Consider the following 17,891-nt stretch of genomic DNA (forward strand, 5'->3'; position numbering starts at 1 on the left):
GCTATAAAGTACTTTTGCTTTTACCAGCGTGTCTGGCTGCTTTTTCCAGTTGGTGTTGAGGTCTGGGGGCACCCAGACAGAACATATAGCGGGATCATAATCTCCCTCTTCCTGCTTGTTATGCCTCTAGCTATGCAGCCAAGCATCCTACTTGCTTTCCCTACCGCCTTATAAGGCCTTGGCAAGGCCACATTGGGAATACTGCAGTCAATTTTGGTCGCCACGATGCAAAAAGGATGTCGAGACTCTAGAAAAAGTGCAGAGAAGAGTGACAAATATGATTAGGGGACTAAAGGCTAAAACATACGAAGAACAGTTGCAGGAACTGGGCATGGCTAGTTTAATGCACCAGGGGAGACATGATAGCAATGTTCCAATATCTCAAGTGTTGCCACAAAGAAGAGGGAGTCAACCTATTCTCCAAAGCACCTGATGGTAGAAAAAGAAGCAATGGGTGGAAACTAAACAAGGAGAAAAGTAACTTAGAACTAAGGAGAAATTTCCTGACAGTTAGAACAGTTGATCAGTGGAACAGCCTGCCTCCAGAAGTTGTCAGTGCCCCAACACTGCCATCCGTGCCATCACTCCGCTAAACAACTACCTTCTACAACACTGTCAACAACCAATGTAAAAAGGCAGTATAACCACCATTATTCTCATCTTCTAGATTGGGCTGCATAGAAGTCAAACAAACAAACAAACAAACAAACAAACAAACAAACAAACAAACATTACCTATCTTCTTATGACTATAACTTTGTTGCTCATCACTATTGTATGTACATTGAGAGCTTGCGCACTGGAAACAAATTCCTTGTGTACCTAATCACACTTGGCCAATAAATTCTATTCTATTCTGTTCTACTCTACTCTACTCTACTCTACTCTATTCTATCCTGCATTCAGTTTTGGTTGCCACGATGCAGAAAGAATGTCGAGACTCTAGAAAAAGTGCAGAGAAGAGCGACAAATATGATTAGTGGACTAAAGGCTAAAACATACGAAGAACGGTTGCAGGAACTGGGTATGTCTAGTTTAATGAAAAGAAGGACCAGGGGAGACATGATAGCAGTCTTCCAATATCTCAGGTGTTGCCACAAAGAAGTGGGAGTCAACCTATTCTCCAAAGCACCTGATGGTAGAAAAAGAAGCAATGGGTGGAAACTAAACATGGAGAAAAGTAACATGGGTGGAAACTAAACATGGAGAAAAGTAAACATGGAGAAGTTGTGAATGCCCCAACATTGGAGGTTTTAAAGCAGATGTTGGATAATCATCTATTTGAAGTAGTGTAGGGTTTCCTGCTTAAGTAGGGGGTTGGACTAGAAGACCTCCAAAGTCCCTTCCAACTCTGTTGTTGTTGTTGTTGTTGTTGTTGTTGTTATTATTATTATTATTATTATTATTATTATAACAACAGAGTTAGAAGGGATTTTGGAGGTCTTCTAGTCCAACCCCTTAGATTATCTACGGTTGACCTATCCAGATTCCTAACAGGTCAGTAAGAGGCGAGTACAAGTGTCCTAGAGTGCCTTCCGTCCCCTGTCCTATTGCTCTCCTATATCTCCTATACCTTTCTTCTATTCCTATGTCTCTTCTTCTAGACACAAGAACAGTTTTTTCCCGAACGCCATCACTCTACTAAACAAATAATTCCCTCAACACTGTCAGACTTTCTACTAAGTCTGACCTTCTATTCTACTAGTTTTTCTCATCATTCCTTTCACCCATTTCCTCCCATGTTGACTGTATGACTGTAACTTGTTGCTTCTATCCTAAGATTTTTATTAATATGGATTATTTCTTCATTGCTTATTTGACCCCCTATGACAATCATTAAGTGTTGTACCACATGATTCTTGACAAATGTATATTTTATTTTATGTACGTTGAGAGCATATGCACCAGGGCACCGAGGTCCCTGTAAGTCTCCTGAATGAGAAAGTGGGTCAGACTAGATGGCCACTGATTTCCCTTCCCTCTCTATCATTCTGTAAGTCTCCTGAATGAGAAGGTGGGTCAGGTCAGACTAGATGGCCACCAAGGTCCCTTCCCTCTCTATCATTCTGTAAGTCTCCTGAATGAGTAGGGGGTCAGACTAGATGGCCACCAAGGTCCCTTCCATTTCTATCATACAATGTGTGTGTTTGTGTATGAAAGAGCAAACTGTCCCATTCTTTCCTTCCAAAAGTAGCATTTTGTAACAACCGTTCTGATTGGATGGTGGCGAAGTGTCCCATGTGGCCAAAAGGCTGTGGCTGAATTTGGATTTTTGTGGCCAAAGGGCTGGGGCCAAGAGCTAGGGGCCTTTGGGCGAGGGAGTGAAGGCAGCGGCCGATCAGCTGCTGCGGAGGAAAGAGCTTCATCCAACTGGCGGAGGCTAAATGTCCTAAACCCTATGCACCAAGACAAATTCCTTGTGTGTCCAATCATACTTGGCCAATACAAATTCTATTCTATTCTATTCTATTCTATTCTATTCTTTCATTGATATGTTCTGTTACTATACCTTCTTTTCTATTCTTTCTTAGATATATTTTACTATGAGTATCTCAACTTTTTTTCTTTAAAAAAAAAATTGTATATGCCTCCCTCACCACCACCCCTATTTGCACAGTTAAGCATATAATGCCTTATATGGGCATTTGAACAATTCTGCCTTATTCTGGACGATATTGACGTGTTGAGTTTAATTAGCATTTGCTTTGCTTCATTAGCCAGCTTGTGTATTCTCTCCATTGACTTCTTGGGTACTTTGAAGCTTAAGAATAAATGTTAGAATGGGAGTGTTTACTGAAGCATCACTCCTTTTTTCTTTCTTTCTTTTGCGCTTTGGTTCATTTTAATTTCAGTTTTTGACCACCTGCAGATTTAACACAAGGTCACAAACTGCAGAACACAAGGTCACAAACTGCAGAAGTCAACAGTTAAGTTGACAGTTTGTCCGTTATATTAAATGCCATTTCGATACTCAGAGAAGGGGGCATGTATATAATCAGATATCAATAGGAAATTATTATCATCATCATCATCACATAAAGTAGGTGACCTAAGCAGCTAAAGAAAACTCTTTAAAGCTTAAGATTTGCACACAAATAGGGAGTGGGAAACAGATTCATGTATTTGTGTTTCTTTGATTTGGATGTAGCAATAGCATAGCATTTAGAAACATAGAAGATTGACGGCAGGTAAAGACCTCATGGTCCATCTAGTCTGCCCTTATACTATTTCCTGTATTTTATCTTACAATGGATATATGTTTATCCCAGGCATGTTTAAATTCAGTTACTGTGGATTTATCTACCACGTCTGCTGGAAGTTTGTTCCAAGCATCTACTACTCTTTCAGTCAAATAGTATTTTCTCACGTTGCTTTTGATCTTTCCCCCAACTAACTTCAGATTGTGTCCCCTTGTTCTTGGGTTCACTTTCTTATTAAAAACACTTCCCTCCTGGACCTTATTTAACCCTTTAACATATTTAAATGTTTCGATCATGTCCCCCCTTTTCCTTCTGTCCTCCAGACTATACAGATTGAGTTCATGAAGTCTTTCCTGATACGTTTTATGCTTGAGACCTTCCACCGTTCTTGTAGCCCGTCTTTGGACCCGTTCAATTTTGTCAATATCTTTTTGTAGGTGAGGTTCTCCCAATTCGAACCGGATTGCCTGAACTAATAGCGACCAGTTGCTGATGTCACTGTTGGTTTGTGTGTGCCATCATTTTTTGTGACTTTTTTGTGACTTTTTTCTCTGTTTGGATGGTTTTGTTGAGATGTGAACCGGTAGAGAAGGTAAATAGAACCCATTCCAGTCTGCATTGGTTGCCGATCAATTTCCAGTCACAATTCAAAGTGTTGGTTATGACCTATAAAGCCCTTCATGGCATCGGACCAGAATATTTCCGGGACCGCCTTCTGCCGCACAAATCTCAGCGACCGCTTAGGTCCCACAGAGTTGGCCTTCTCCGGGTCCCATCGACTAAACAATGTCTTCTCTGTGGCAGCCCCGACACTCTGGAACCAGCTCCCCCCGGAGATCAGAACTGCCCCTACTCTCCTTGCCTTTCGTAAAGCTCTTAAGACCCATCTCTGCCGTCAGACATGGGGGAACTGAGACATCTCCCCCGGGCCTATACAGTTTATACATGGTATGTTTGTGTGTATGTTTGCTTTTAATAATGGGTTTTTAAGTGTTTTTTAAATTAGGGCCAGTTGCGGCCCTATTTGGACCGGGAGTCATTGCTCACAGTCACTCATGCCCTCATCACCTCGAGGCTCGACTACTGTAACGCTCTCTACATGGGGCTACCTTTGAAGAGTGTTCGGAAACTTCAGATCGTGCAGAATGCAGCTGCGAGAGCAATTATGGGCTTCTCTAAGTATGCCCATATCACTCCAACACTCCGCAGTCTGCATTGGCTGCCGATCAGTTTCCGGTCACAATTCAAAGTGTTGGTTATGACCTATAAAGCCCTTCATGGCACCGGACCAGAATATCTTCGGGACCGCCTCCTGCCGCACGAATCCCAGCGACCGGTTAGGTCCCACAGAGTTGGCCTTCTCCGGGTCCCGTCGACTAAACAATGTCGTCTGGCGGGACCCAGGGGAAGAGCCTTCTCTGTGGGGGCCCCGACCCTCTGGAACCAGCTCCCCCCTGAGATTAGGATTGCCCCCACCCTCCCTGCCTTTCGTAAACTCCTTAAGACCCACCTTTGCCGTCAGGCATGGGGGAACTAAAACACCTCCCCCTTGCCCATGTTGTTTTGTTGATTGATTGACTGTGTGCCTGTTTTTTATATATACTGTTTTTTATGAGATTATTAATTTCAATTGGAACTGGATGGGTGGGCATTGGATTTGGTATTGTGTACTGTACTGTTTTTTATTGTTGTTGTGAGCCGCCCCGAGTTTGCGGAGAGGAGCGGCATATAAATCCAATAAACCTAAACCTAAACCTATTAGATTTGTTCTTACATTATTCTTGTTATTGTTGTGAGCCACCCCGAGTCTACGGAGAAGGGCGGCATACAAATCTAATAAATAATAATAATAATAATTCCTGCTCCTCAGCCCACCTTCCTTGGTCTCTCAAGGCTCAAGTGCCCACCACTCAATTTAGGGAAGGAAGATTTGAACTAGCCATGAAAATAACAAGGGCTCTAGTCACAAGTGTTAATGTGCTTGAACTGGTTCTTGCTGTCCTCTGTGCCAGCTGCAGCTGCTAAAGTTCACTTGAAGGGCAGCTTCAAGCCAAGGGAAGGCAAAGCAGTCTAATTGCGAAATGGCAAAACGATAAAAGATATGCATGGTTTTATTTATGGGTTTTTAAATTGTTTTTTTTCATTGTTCTTTTGTTGTGAGTTGCTCAGAGTCCTTGGGGAGTTGGGCAGCATTTAAAATTAAAATTAACATTAAAATTAACACAATTAAAAATTAAATTAAATTAAATTAAATTAAATTAAATTAAATTAAATTAAATTAAATTAAATTAAATTAAATTAAATTAAATTAAATTAAATTAAATTAAATTAAATTAAATTAAATTAAATTAAATTAAATTAAATTAAATTAAATTAAATTAAATTAAATTAAATTAAATTAAATTAAATTAAATTAAATTAAATTAAATTAAATTAAATTAAATTAAATTAAATTAAATTAAATTAAATTAAATTATTGTTAAAATAATTAAAATTAAAATAATTAAAATTAAAATAATTAAAATAAAATTTAAATTTAAAATTTAAATTTAAATTATTAAAATTAATTATTAGAATTATTAAAATTAATTATTAGAATTATTAAAATTAATTATTAGAATTATTAGAATTATTAGAATTATTAGAATTATTAAAATTATTAAAATTATTAAAATTATTAAAATTATTAAAATTATTAAAATTATTAAAATTATTAAAATTATTAAAATTATTAAAATTATTAAAATTATTAAAATTATTAAAATTATTAAAATTATTAAAATTATTAAAATTATTAAAATTATTAAAATTATTAAAATTATTAAAATTATTAAAATTATTAAAATTATTAAAATTATTAAAATTATTAAAATTATTAAAATTATTAAAATTATTAAAATTATTAAAATTAAAATTATTAAAATAATTAAAATTAAAATAATTAAAAAAATTAAAATTAAAATTAAAAAAATTAAAATTAAAATTAAAATTAAAAAAATTAAAATTAAAAAAATTAAAATTAAAATTAAAATTAAAATTAAAATTAAAATTAAAATTAAAATTAAAATTAAAATTAAAATTAAAATTAAAATTAAAATTAAAATTAAAATTAAAATTAAAATTAAAATTAAAATTAAAATTAAAATTAAAATTAAAATTAAAATTAAAATTAAAATGTTTTTCAACACTGCCCAGTCCAGGAATCATTATAACTGGTGGTTTGACTGAAGGTTGTGTGGCCTTTCCTGAGTACTCTAAGCAGGTAGCCAGAAGAGCCAGTCTGTGAACCAGCTTATTTCAGGGAAATACAATCCCATCCACAAACCTCCCTTTGTTGATTTATGATATTGAAATCCAAGAGTGCCATGTCCTTGACCTGAGCTCCCGCTCTCCGTCTCAGTAAAATTAGTACTGTGACTTAAAGTCAAACTTATAAGGAACAAACACTCGAAAGGTGGGTTTGTATGCTGTCATAAATGCTCTGGCAGTTTGAAAGACCTTTGCCTGGCCATGGGGAAGTGCTTGTAAAGAAGGATTTCTTGTAACAGGTCCAGACTTGACTGTTGAATGACACACGAACAAGCGGATAAGTAATCAGAGAAGTTTGGACAACTTACAGAACTGAAAGCTCAAGGAAGCAGATCATTTCACAGTATGAATCTGAGGAGGAAGAGGAGAAGGAGAAGAAGAATGGGGGAAAGGAGGAGAAGAAGGAGGGCGAGGGGAAGAACAAGCAAGAGAAGGAGAAGGAGGAGGGGGAAGGGAGGAGAAGAGGAGGAAGAGGGGAGAAGGAAGAGGAGGACAAGCAGAAGAAGGAGAAGGAGGATGGAGGAAAGGAGGAGAAGAAGGAGGAAGAGTAGGTGCAGGGGAAGAAGGAGAAGGAGAAGAAGGAGGAGGGGAGAAGGAGACGAGGAGGAGGAGGATGGGGGAAAGGAGGAGGAGGAGGAGAAGAAGAAGAAGAGGAGGAGGAGGAGGAGAACAAGCAGAAGAAGGAGAAGGAGGGGGAGGGGAGGAGAAGAGGAGGAAGAGTGGAGAAGGAAGAGAAGGAGGAGGACAAGCAGAAGGAGGAGGAGGAGGAGGAAAAGGAGGATGAGGAGGAGAAGAGGAAGATGAAGGCAAAGAAGAAGAGGAGGAGGAGAAGCAGAAGAAGAGAAAGAAAAGAAGGAGGGAGATGGGGAAAGAAGGAGAAGGAAAAGGGGGAAACAACAAGAAGGAGAAGGAGAAGATGGAGGAGCAGAGAAAGAGAGGAGATGGAGGAGGGAGAGAAGGAGAAGGAGGAGGAAGAAGAGAAGAATAAGCAGGAGGAGGAGAAGAAGGAGGAAGAGGGAGAGAAGAACAAGAAAGAGAAGGAGGAGGAGGAGGAGGAAGAGGAGGTGGTCAAAGGTTTTAGGCCTTAACACAGAGAGCAAAGGGCCACTAACATCCTCGTGAGATTCTTCAAGGGTCTCTCTCCAATGCCAGACCTCATTTCCTCTCCTCTGCAGCTATTTTGATCAGAGGGTTTGTCTGCTGCCTCTTGAAATAGATAAATCAGGCAACCGGCCAGATAAGGTGGCATTCCACACCATGGCTTGCATTACTCTGTCCTATCTACAGTTCTGCTGAAATTTGCAATTCTTTAGGCATACGCGAGGCAGAAATAGCCTGGCAGCCTGACCAGAAGGTCAATGTTATGGTTATAGCTTCCCCACCATTCTGAACATTCATCTCCTTGAAGAACATATGTCCTGGGCCATTGACAGAAGAGCAATCCTTCTGTTCTTTTTTTTTTTAATATTTATTTATTTTTCCTCCCGCATTTATCTCATATACAACAACACATATACCTCAAAATACATCAATAAAACACATTTTCACCATAAAGTCAATAGCTGCCATTCCTGGATTAAAATGCAATTAATTAATTAATCAATCAATCAATCAATCAATCAATCAATCAATCAATTAATTAATTAATTAATTAATTAATTCAATCATTCATTCATTCATTCATTCAATCATTCATTCATTCATTCATTCATTCATTCATTCACTCAATCATTCATTCATTCATTCATTCATTCATTCTATTTCTATGCCACCCTATTCCTCAGTCTCAGGGCAACTCACAACAAAAGTGAATACATAACATATAGAAATCTAAAATTAAAACATACTAAAACCCCATTTCTTAAGAAAGCCAATCACTCACTTTCCATCAATCAAACCCTGTATATCATTTGACGAGCGGGGCAAGATGATAGACTTAATGGCCCCAAGCCTGCTGGCAGAGATAGGCCTTTAAACTCTTGTGGAAGGCAGGGAGAGTGGGGGCGCTACAAATCTCTGGAGGGAGTTGATTCCAGAGGGCCGGGGCTGCCACAGAGAAGGCTTTTCCCCTAGGTCCCGCCAGATGACATTGTCTAACTAAGGGGACCTGGAGAAGGCCAATTCGATGGGACCTGACCGGCTGCTGGGATATATAATTTAGCACTTCACATCTACAGAATGATCTTTCTTCTCTTAAAAATTGCAGTTGTGCAGATGCATTGGGAAGAAGACTCTTGAGGGTCGTAGTCAACATTTTCAAAATAATAATAATAATAATTAATTTAATAATTTATTCGATTTGTATGCTGCCCCTCTTCGAAGACTCGGTGTGGCTCACAACAACATAAACAGTGTACAAATCCAATTTTTAAAAAATACAATTTAAACCCCCTTATAATAAAATAATCACACTATCCAATCCAACCATACACCAACCTTGACAATTGGTGTGTGTGTGTGTCAATTTCCCCTTGCCTGGTGGCCAAGATGGGTTTTAATGACTTATGAAAGGCGAGGAGGGTGGGGGCAGTCCTAATCTCAGGGGGGAGTTGATTCCAGAGGGCCGGGGCCGCCACAGAGAAGGCTCTTTCCCTGGGCCCTGCCAGACGACATTATTTAGTCGATGGGATCCGGAGAAGGCTAACTCTGTGGGACCTAATCGGCTGCTGGGATTCGTGCGGCAGAAGGTGGTCCCGGAGGTATTCTGGTCCAATGCCATATAGGGCTTTTGTGCTCTGTGCTCTGCTATTCTAGCGAAATTTCCCTTGGTTAAATGATGAGTCGATGTGAAAGTCAAAAGCCACGGCAGTTTATAGGTGTATTTATTTATCTGGGTGTCCAGCCAGGTAATTTGTGTAAAAGCTGGGTTGAAATGGACAAGGGACCATGACATATAGTTGTGTTGGTCTATAGCAGTGTTTCCCAAGCTTGGCAACTTGAAGATATTTGGACTTCAACTCCCAGAATTCTGGGAGTTGAAGTCCAAATATCTTCAAGTTGCCAAGCTTGGGAAACACTGGCCTATAGACTGACCTGTAGTTAAGATCCTGTTAGTATTCCACACTTGGCTTACACCAAATATTAGAATACCAAACTTGAAACAGAGTATCTGGAGCAGCGGTGGTTGTTCAACCAATAACACAGATTAAGAAGTAAGAGTATAAATATAATTTACAATGTATACAATAAATTAACTAGTAAACAGTTAGCTACATACATATCCAAATCAAGCAATCATATACAGTTCCAAACATACAGCAGCTAACCATTAATATTACACATAGTTCCATACAATACCACTTATTATTTATTTATTGGATTTGTATGTGTCTCTATGAACTCGGGACGGCTCACAACATGTCAACAATAAAACAGTGTACAAAATACAATTGGATCCAATTAATATAAATAGTTAGTTCAAAACAGTATGAAACCTGAATATCAAAAATCATTCATTCAGTACAAACCAAACATAGTAGGCATTCAATGGCCAGAGGCTTGGATCTAATGACCCCAAGCTTGGCGGCATAAATACATTTTCAAATTCTTACGAAAGGCAAGGAGGGTTGGGGCAGTATGAATCTCTGGGGGCAGCTGAGTCCAGAGGACCGGGGCCCCCACAGAGAAAGCTCTTCCCTAGGCCCCGCCAAGCGACATTGTCTAGTTCAGTGTTTCCCAACCTTGTCAACTTGAAGAGATCTGGACTTCAACTCTGGGAGTTGAAGTCCAAATATCTTCAAGTTGCCAAGGTTGGGAAACACTGGTCTAGTTGACGGGACCTGGAGAAGGCCGACTCTGTGGGACCTAGCTGGACACTGGGATTCGTGCGGCAAAAGGCAGTCCTGGAGATATTCTGGTCCGATAGTACCGCAGAAGAAAGGCATATAGATTTGGAGACTTAATAAATATACACTGCTCAAAAAATAAATAAAGGGAACACATCCTAGATCTGAATGAATGGAATTGTTGTGGTTCAGCCTGAGGCTGCTCAGGGACCAGCTGTGTCTCTGCTGGCTCCATGCCCGAAGGAGGATGACAGCGAAGAGGAGGGGGCTGAACAGTCGGATGGGGGAGAGGAAAATCAGGAATGGGATGAAGGAAAATAGCATGAGAGCCCCGGGGGGGGGGGGGCTCTCCCCAGCCAGTAGTTAGGAGTCATTAGGTGATGAGGCTCAAGCCATCATTGACATGTGACAGAGACTGTCAGATCAAAGAAAGGAGCAATTAAAGAAGTATTATCAGCACTGAATTAGGAACAGCTGGGTTTGGGTGTGGTCTTCCTTAGCAGGGTTTAAAAGGCAGGCAGGCCCTTGAAGCCATGTGGAGTGTTATCAGTTTGGAGTTGCGTTATCCTGTCTTGTTTCTCGGCGTCTCTGTTCCTGGCTTGTGGCCCAGCAGCTTTGGAAGACCCGTGGGAGGTGTAGGTCTGCTATCTACAGCCTCGGCTTGGCAGCAAGAATTCTGTATTGCTGCATAGACTTTTGCCTTCATGGATATATCTGAAGATACAGCATTTTCCTGTTTGCAAGGACATTTTCTGTTACCTGTGTTTTTCTTGAATTTTATAAAACTGCCTTTGCCTTTTACCAGTGTGTCTGGCTTCTCTTTTTGGGTTGGTATTGGCTTCTGGAGTGACCCAGACAGAACAGAAATATTCTCATTGAATACTTTGTTCTGAACAAAGTTGAATGTGCTGACAACATGTGAAATTGATTGTCAATTAGTGTTGCTTCCTAAGTGGACAGTTTGATTTCACAGAAGTTTAATTTACTTGGAGTTATATTGTGTTGTTTAAGCGTTCCCTTTATTTTTTTGAGCCGTATAGTTTTGGGTCATATCACTTCCTTCTTGTAAAGTAAAGCAAGTAACTTTCCATGTGGATTCCTTCCTTCCTGGTTGTGGCTTGGGTGCAGAGAATTTAGTACAAGATCTTTCGGGAAATTCCTCTCTCATCTGTTTTCTCCTTGCCTCACTAGATACAGGAATAATAAACGCATTGTTTGGTATCCACAATGGCACTGTTCACAATCCAGGAGGGAGGTATCAGTAGACTTGGAATAATCCCAAAGATTGCATGAGTACAGAAGTATTTAGAAAAGGAAAAAAACTCTTAAGGGTAGAGATCTTTGAGAATACTGAGAATGATTAATGCCGGCTGACAGGCCCTTTAGGTGCCATGAAAATGACCTTACCCAGCTGGTATCTAGAAATGACCAAGAAACTGCAGTGGGGGTACCTTCTTTCATATGTGACGGTTATGTCCCAAAGTGAGAAAATACTAGTCCAAATTTAATTTAATTTAATTTAATTTAATTTAATTTAATTTAATTTAATTTAATTTAATTTAATTTAATTTAATTTAATTTAATTTAATTTAATTTAATTTAATTTAATTTAATTTAATTTAATTTAATTTAATTTAATTTAATTTAATTTAATTTAATTTAATTTAATTTAATTTAATTTAATTTAATTTAATTTAATTTAATTTAATTTAATTTAATTTAATTTAATTTAATTTAATTTAATTTAATTTAATTTAATTTAATTTAATTTAATTTAATTTAATTTAATTTAATTTAATTTAATTTAATTTAATTTAATTTAATTTAATTTAATTTAATTTAATTTAATTTAATTTAATTTAATTTAATTTAATTTAATTTAATTTAATTTAATTTAATTTAATTTAATTTAATTTAATTTAATTTTTTAAATTAATTTTATTTTTTTATTCATTCATTCATTCATTTATTTATTAGATTTGTATGCTGCCCCTCTCCGTAGACTCGGGGTGGCTAACAACAATAGTAAAACAACATATAACAAATCTAATATTTAAAATAATTTAAAAGACCCTAATTTAAAAACCAAACATACACACAAACATACCATGCATAAATTGTATAGGCCTAGAGGGAAGGGAATATCTCAGTCCCCCCATGCCTGATGACAGAGGTGGGTTTTAAGGAGCTTACGAAAGGCGAGGAGGGTGAGGGCAATTCTGATCTCTGGGGGGAGTTGGTTCAAGAGGGTCGGGGCCACCACAGAAAAGGCTCTTCCCCTGGGTCCCGCCAGATGACATTGTTTAGTCGACAGGACCCGGAGAAGGCCAACTCTGTGGGACCTAACTGGTCGCTGGGATTTGTGCGGCAGAAGGCGGCCCTGGAGATATTCTGGTCCGATGACATGAAGGGCTTTATAGGTCATAACCAACACTTTGAATTGTGACCGGAAACTGATCGGCAACCAATACAGACAACCAATGCAAAATACATACTGATCGGCAACCAATGCAAAATACATAATTTGTTACAAGAAGTAACAAAACCAACAATAGAATTGCTCTTACTATTGGGAATATTCAAAAATCAATATAACAAGAACATCAAATATCTGATCCTCCATATTTACTACTGCAGCTAGGCTCACATACACACAGTGCTGGAAAACCCCCAAACCACCAATGGAAAGCTTAAGAATTAAACAATTTGCCTGGTGCACGAGTTGCGGCCCTATTTGGACAGAGAGTCATTGCTCACAGTCACTCATGCCTACATCACCTCGAGGTTCAATTACTGCAACGCTCTCTACATGGGGCTACCTTTGAAAAGTGTTCAGAAACTTCAGATCGTGCAGAACACGGCCGCGAGAGCCATCATGGGGCTTCCAAGATTTGCCCATGTTTCTACAACACTCTGTGGCCTGCATTGACTGCCGATCAGTTTCCGGTCACAATTCAAAGTGTTGGTTATGACCTTTAAAGCCAGAACCGCCTGCTACCGCACGAATCCCGGCAACCAATAAAGTCCCACAGAGTTGGCCTTCTCCGGGTCCCGTCGACTATACAGTGTCGTTTGGCGGGCCCCAGTGGAAGAGCCTTCTCTGTGGCTGCCCCGGCCCTCTGGAATCAACTCCCCCCGCAGATCAGAACTGCCCCCACACTCCTTGTCCTTCGTAAATTACTCAAGACCCATCTATACCGCCAGGCAATGGGGAGTTGAGACACCTTTTCCCCAGGCTCTTTATATTTTATGTTTGATATGTATGTGTTGTTTGGTTTTTAAATATGATAGGATTTTATATGCTTCTTTTTTAATATTAGATTTGTTTCGCTATAATATTGTTTTTTATTATTGTTGTGAGCCGCCCCGAGTCTTCAGAGAGGGGCGGCATACAAATCTAATTAATAATAATAATAATAATAGTCCAACCCTGCTCCAGGAGGACATTATTAAAGTGAGTTTTTGTCTTTTGATCCCCCCAGTCACCTGACTACATAGCTGCGCCCACCCGGTCACATGACCCCACCAAGCCCCACCCACAGAACTGGTAGGAAACAAATTTAGATTTCACCACTGCTATGGAGATAGAAATTGCCTTTGACTTGTCGGAAACTTAGGGTTCAGCCAGAATATTTATGGAAGCGTAGAGGGCTTTGATAATTTGAGATTCATCAGCTCAATGTGAAAGTTTTATCTCTTTTAAATCCATCTAGGATTCACTCCCCTGCTGCATATTTTGGGAAGACATCAATGAGAATCTTGTTCTCTGGTCCGCACGGGAAGATATTTTGCTATAAATGTATTTGTTTGAACAAGTCTTTTGGGGAGGTTCACACACAGTCTTCTGTAAAGAAGTAAAACTGACTCTTTAATTACACGGGGTAATATTTATAGATATGGTCCCAGGTAGTCGAAAATACTTCTAGGGTGAATCCATAGCGCAGTGTTCCTTTACTCTTGAGCAAGGAGGAAACTTGTGGTAGCTGGCAGAAAATATACTTAACACTTCTTGGAGGTACAACAACTACCGTGTTTCTCCAAAAATAAGACCTTGTGTTATATTTTTGGAACCCTGAAATAAGCACTTGGCCTTATTGGCATGTAATCAAAAACCTGACGGGGCTTATTATCAGGGGATGTTTTATTTTGGTGGAAATATAGCCTCCAGTCCCCTCATCAGTAGTGGGTTTCAATTACCTTCCCCACCAGTTCGCTATTGGGAGTCCGTGCATGCTCAGGGCATTTCTGCACATACGCAGAGATGTCCGGTTGAGTGGGCGGAGTCTCCCACCACCGGTAACAAACCAGTAACAATCCACCACTGGGAGTGGATCACTGTTGTTGTTCTTCTCTGCACTCTTTCCAGAGTCTCAACATCTTTTTTATATATATAACAGGGTGACCTGGAACCAGAGGCAGTCTTCCAAGTGTGGTCTTACTAAGGCTTGGTAAAGTAGTACTAGAACTTAATAATAATGAATAATTTATTAGATTTGTATGCCGCCCCTCTCCGTAGACTCGGGGCAGCTCACAACAATAATAAAAAACAATATTATAGCGAAACAAATCTAACATGAAAAAAGAAGCATATAAAACCCTATCATATTTAAAAACCAAACAGCACATACATACCAAACATAAAATATAAAGAGCCTGGGGGAAAGGTGTCTCAACTCCCCCATGCCTGGCGGTATAGGTGGGTCTTGAGTAGTTTATGAAAGACAAGGAGGGTGGGGGCAGTTCTAATCTCTGGGGGCAGTTGATTCCAGAGGGCCGGGGCCGCCACAAAGAAGGCTCTTCCTTTGGGGCCCGCCAAACGACATTGCTTAGTCGACGGGACCCGGAGAAGGCCAACTCTGTGGGAACTAACTGGTCGCTGGGATTCGTGCAGTAGCAGGCGGTTCCGGAGGTATTCTGGTCCAATGCCACATGATTTTGATTCTATCCCTCTATTAATGCAGTCTAGGATTGCATTGGGGTTTTTTTGGCTGCTGCCCCAAGAAATATTTCTCAGAATTACTTCTGCTTCTCACCTTAAAAATTTTTCAATATGATCCAAAGGGCGTCTTGGTTCTGAACTGAGAGGATGCAGCTAGCAGAAATTGAGAAATGTTGCCCTAAAATGATTCCAAACGAGAAAAATATAAAGAGCCAAACATGATATATATATATAGAGAGAGATGTAGGCAAAGATACACAGTTGTACACTTGGTGGAGAAAAGGAGATAATGTGTTTTTTTTTAATTCAATAGTATTTTAAAGTGTGTTGCATTCTTTATTTTTTCTCTCTCAGGTTAACAGAAACCCATCGTGCAGCTATCAAGGTCATAAGAAGGATGCAGTATTTTGTAGCTCGAAGGAAATTTCAGGTAATGTAGTAGGCCGGATATTGGTGGAATCAGCCGGAATCATAGAGTCCTAAGGCTGGAAGGAACCTTGGAGGCCTTCAAGGCAGGAGTCCTCCTACATTTTTATATTTTATATTTTATATTTTATATTTTATATTTTATATTTTATATTTTATATTTTATATTTTATATTTTATATTTTATATTTTATATTTTATATTTTATATTTTATATTTTATATTTTATATTTTATATTATTTTATATTTTATATTATTTTATATTTTATATTTTACATTATTTTATATTTTACATTATTTTATATTTTACATTATTTTATATTTTATATTTTATATTATTTTATATTTTATATTATTTTATATTTTATATTTTATATTTTATATTTTATATTTTATATTATTTTATATTTTATATTTTATATTTTATATTTCATATTTCATATTTTATATTTTACATTATTTTTATTTTATTTTATTTTATTTTATTTTACTTTATTTTATTATTTTATTATTTAATAATAATAATAATAATAATAATAATAATAATTTATTAGATTTGTATGCCGCCCCTCTCCGAAGACTCATTTATTCTTTGTTTTGTTTTGTTTTGTTTTGTTTTGTTTTGTTTTGTTTTGTTTTGATGCCGCCCACTCCAATGGGACTCAGTGGGAAGGGAAGGGAAGGAATGAGGAGTGAGTGAGTGAATGAGAGAGGGTGGGTGGAGCAGGGAAGGAAGGAAGGAAAGAAGGGAGGCAAGGAGGAGAAGGGAAAGAAGGAATGAGGTGAGGGGAGGGAGGGAGGAGAAAGGGAGGAAGGAATGAGGAAGGAGGGGGAAAGGAAGGGAGGGATGATGAGATTGTTTACTTGTTCCAAAATACCACAAAAAATACATATTTTGCTCTCTCTGTCAAAGAAAGCTGAGAACAAACGAGTCCTCCCTATTTTTCAAATCCTAGATCGGTTTTTTCCCCTCATGGGAATCACCTGCAGCTGGGCCTTGGGGCCTTCACCTTGAACTGAGTGACTGTGCCACTGACTTCAACCACCATCTGGTTTTGCTGTAGCCCTCGGTTTCCCCTGATGTTTATGCTTAAAAAAGAGCTACTCAGTAAAATGAGCGAGAGGAGAGGTGCCAACTTCATGCCCTCTCTCCTCTCCTCTGTGGCTTTCATTCCCCTTATTTATGGGCTGACTAATTCTAAGCCTTTGCTTGGGCCCGGCCACTTTTCACTTTGCATTACTTAGCTGCATAAATCTTTTAATTCTGCACCAACAAAGGGAGGTTTGGAAAATTAAAGTTTATTGGGAAAAGGAGAAAATTAATTATGCATTTGGAGAGCCCCCACCCCCATTCCCCTGACCCCGTTTTGTTTTCAAAAGCTTTGTAAACCTCTAGGCTCTGAGCCATCGGGATTCAATAGCAAGAAACACCCCCACCCCTTTCCACCACCTCCAAAACACCCCCCCCACCCCAGATCTGGAGCGTAACGGGTGCCCCCCAAAACAAAATGCTCTTCAAAACCCCTGCCAGTCAATCCAGAGCCATCCTGGCAGAACTGCCCTGCCGCGGAAACAATGGCGGGCTGTTTTGCTGGCCAGAAGTAAGGATGTGTCAGCGCCTGTCAACAGTGAAGGAGGAAAAGGGAGAAAAAGTAATCATTTTAAAGCTTTTTTTTTTTAAAAAGGAAAGTATAACAAACCCGTTTCTAAGCAGACCCTTAATTTTACCAGACTGGAGCGCTGCTAAAGACCCACAAGGCAGGAGTCCTCCTTATTTTATTTTATTTTATTTTATTTTAATATTTTATTTTATTTATTTTATTTTATTTTATTTATTTTATTTTATTTTATTTTATTTTATTTTCCCTTCTCCTCCCTTCCTTTCTCTTTTCTTTCTTTCCTTTCTTTTTCTTCTCTCTTCTCTTCTCTTCTCTTCCTTTCCTTTTCCTTCCTTTCCCTTTCTTTTTTCTCTTCTCTTTTCTTCCCATCTTTCACTTCCCTTCTCCTCTCCTCTCTTTCTTTCCTTTCCTTCCCTTCCTTTCTTTTTTCTTTTTTCTTCTCTCCTCTTCTCTTCTCCTCTCCTCTCCCCTCTCCTTCCCTTCCCTTCTTTTTCTTTTTCTTCTCTCTTCTCTTCCTTTCCTTTCTTTTTTCTCTTCTCCTCTCTTCCCTTCCCTTCTCCTCTCCTCTCTTCTTTACTTCCCTTCCTTTCTTTTCTTTTTTCTTCTCTCTTC

At 38.6% G+C, this 17,891-nt stretch overlaps 1 pseudogene; it reads left to right on the top strand.

Annotated features, from left to right (window-relative positions):
- Positions 1-17,891, top strand: part of LOC139168934 (potassium voltage-gated channel subfamily KQT member 1-like) — a 190,181-nt pseudogene that overhangs the window by 92,380 nt on the left and 79,910 nt on the right.

This window comes from Erythrolamprus reginae, chromosome 6 (genome assembly GCF_031021105.1).
Source record: "Erythrolamprus reginae isolate rEryReg1 chromosome 6, rEryReg1.hap1, whole genome shotgun sequence".
NCBI classification, from domain to species: domain Eukaryota; kingdom Metazoa; phylum Chordata; class Lepidosauria; order Squamata; family Dipsadidae; genus Erythrolamprus; species Erythrolamprus reginae.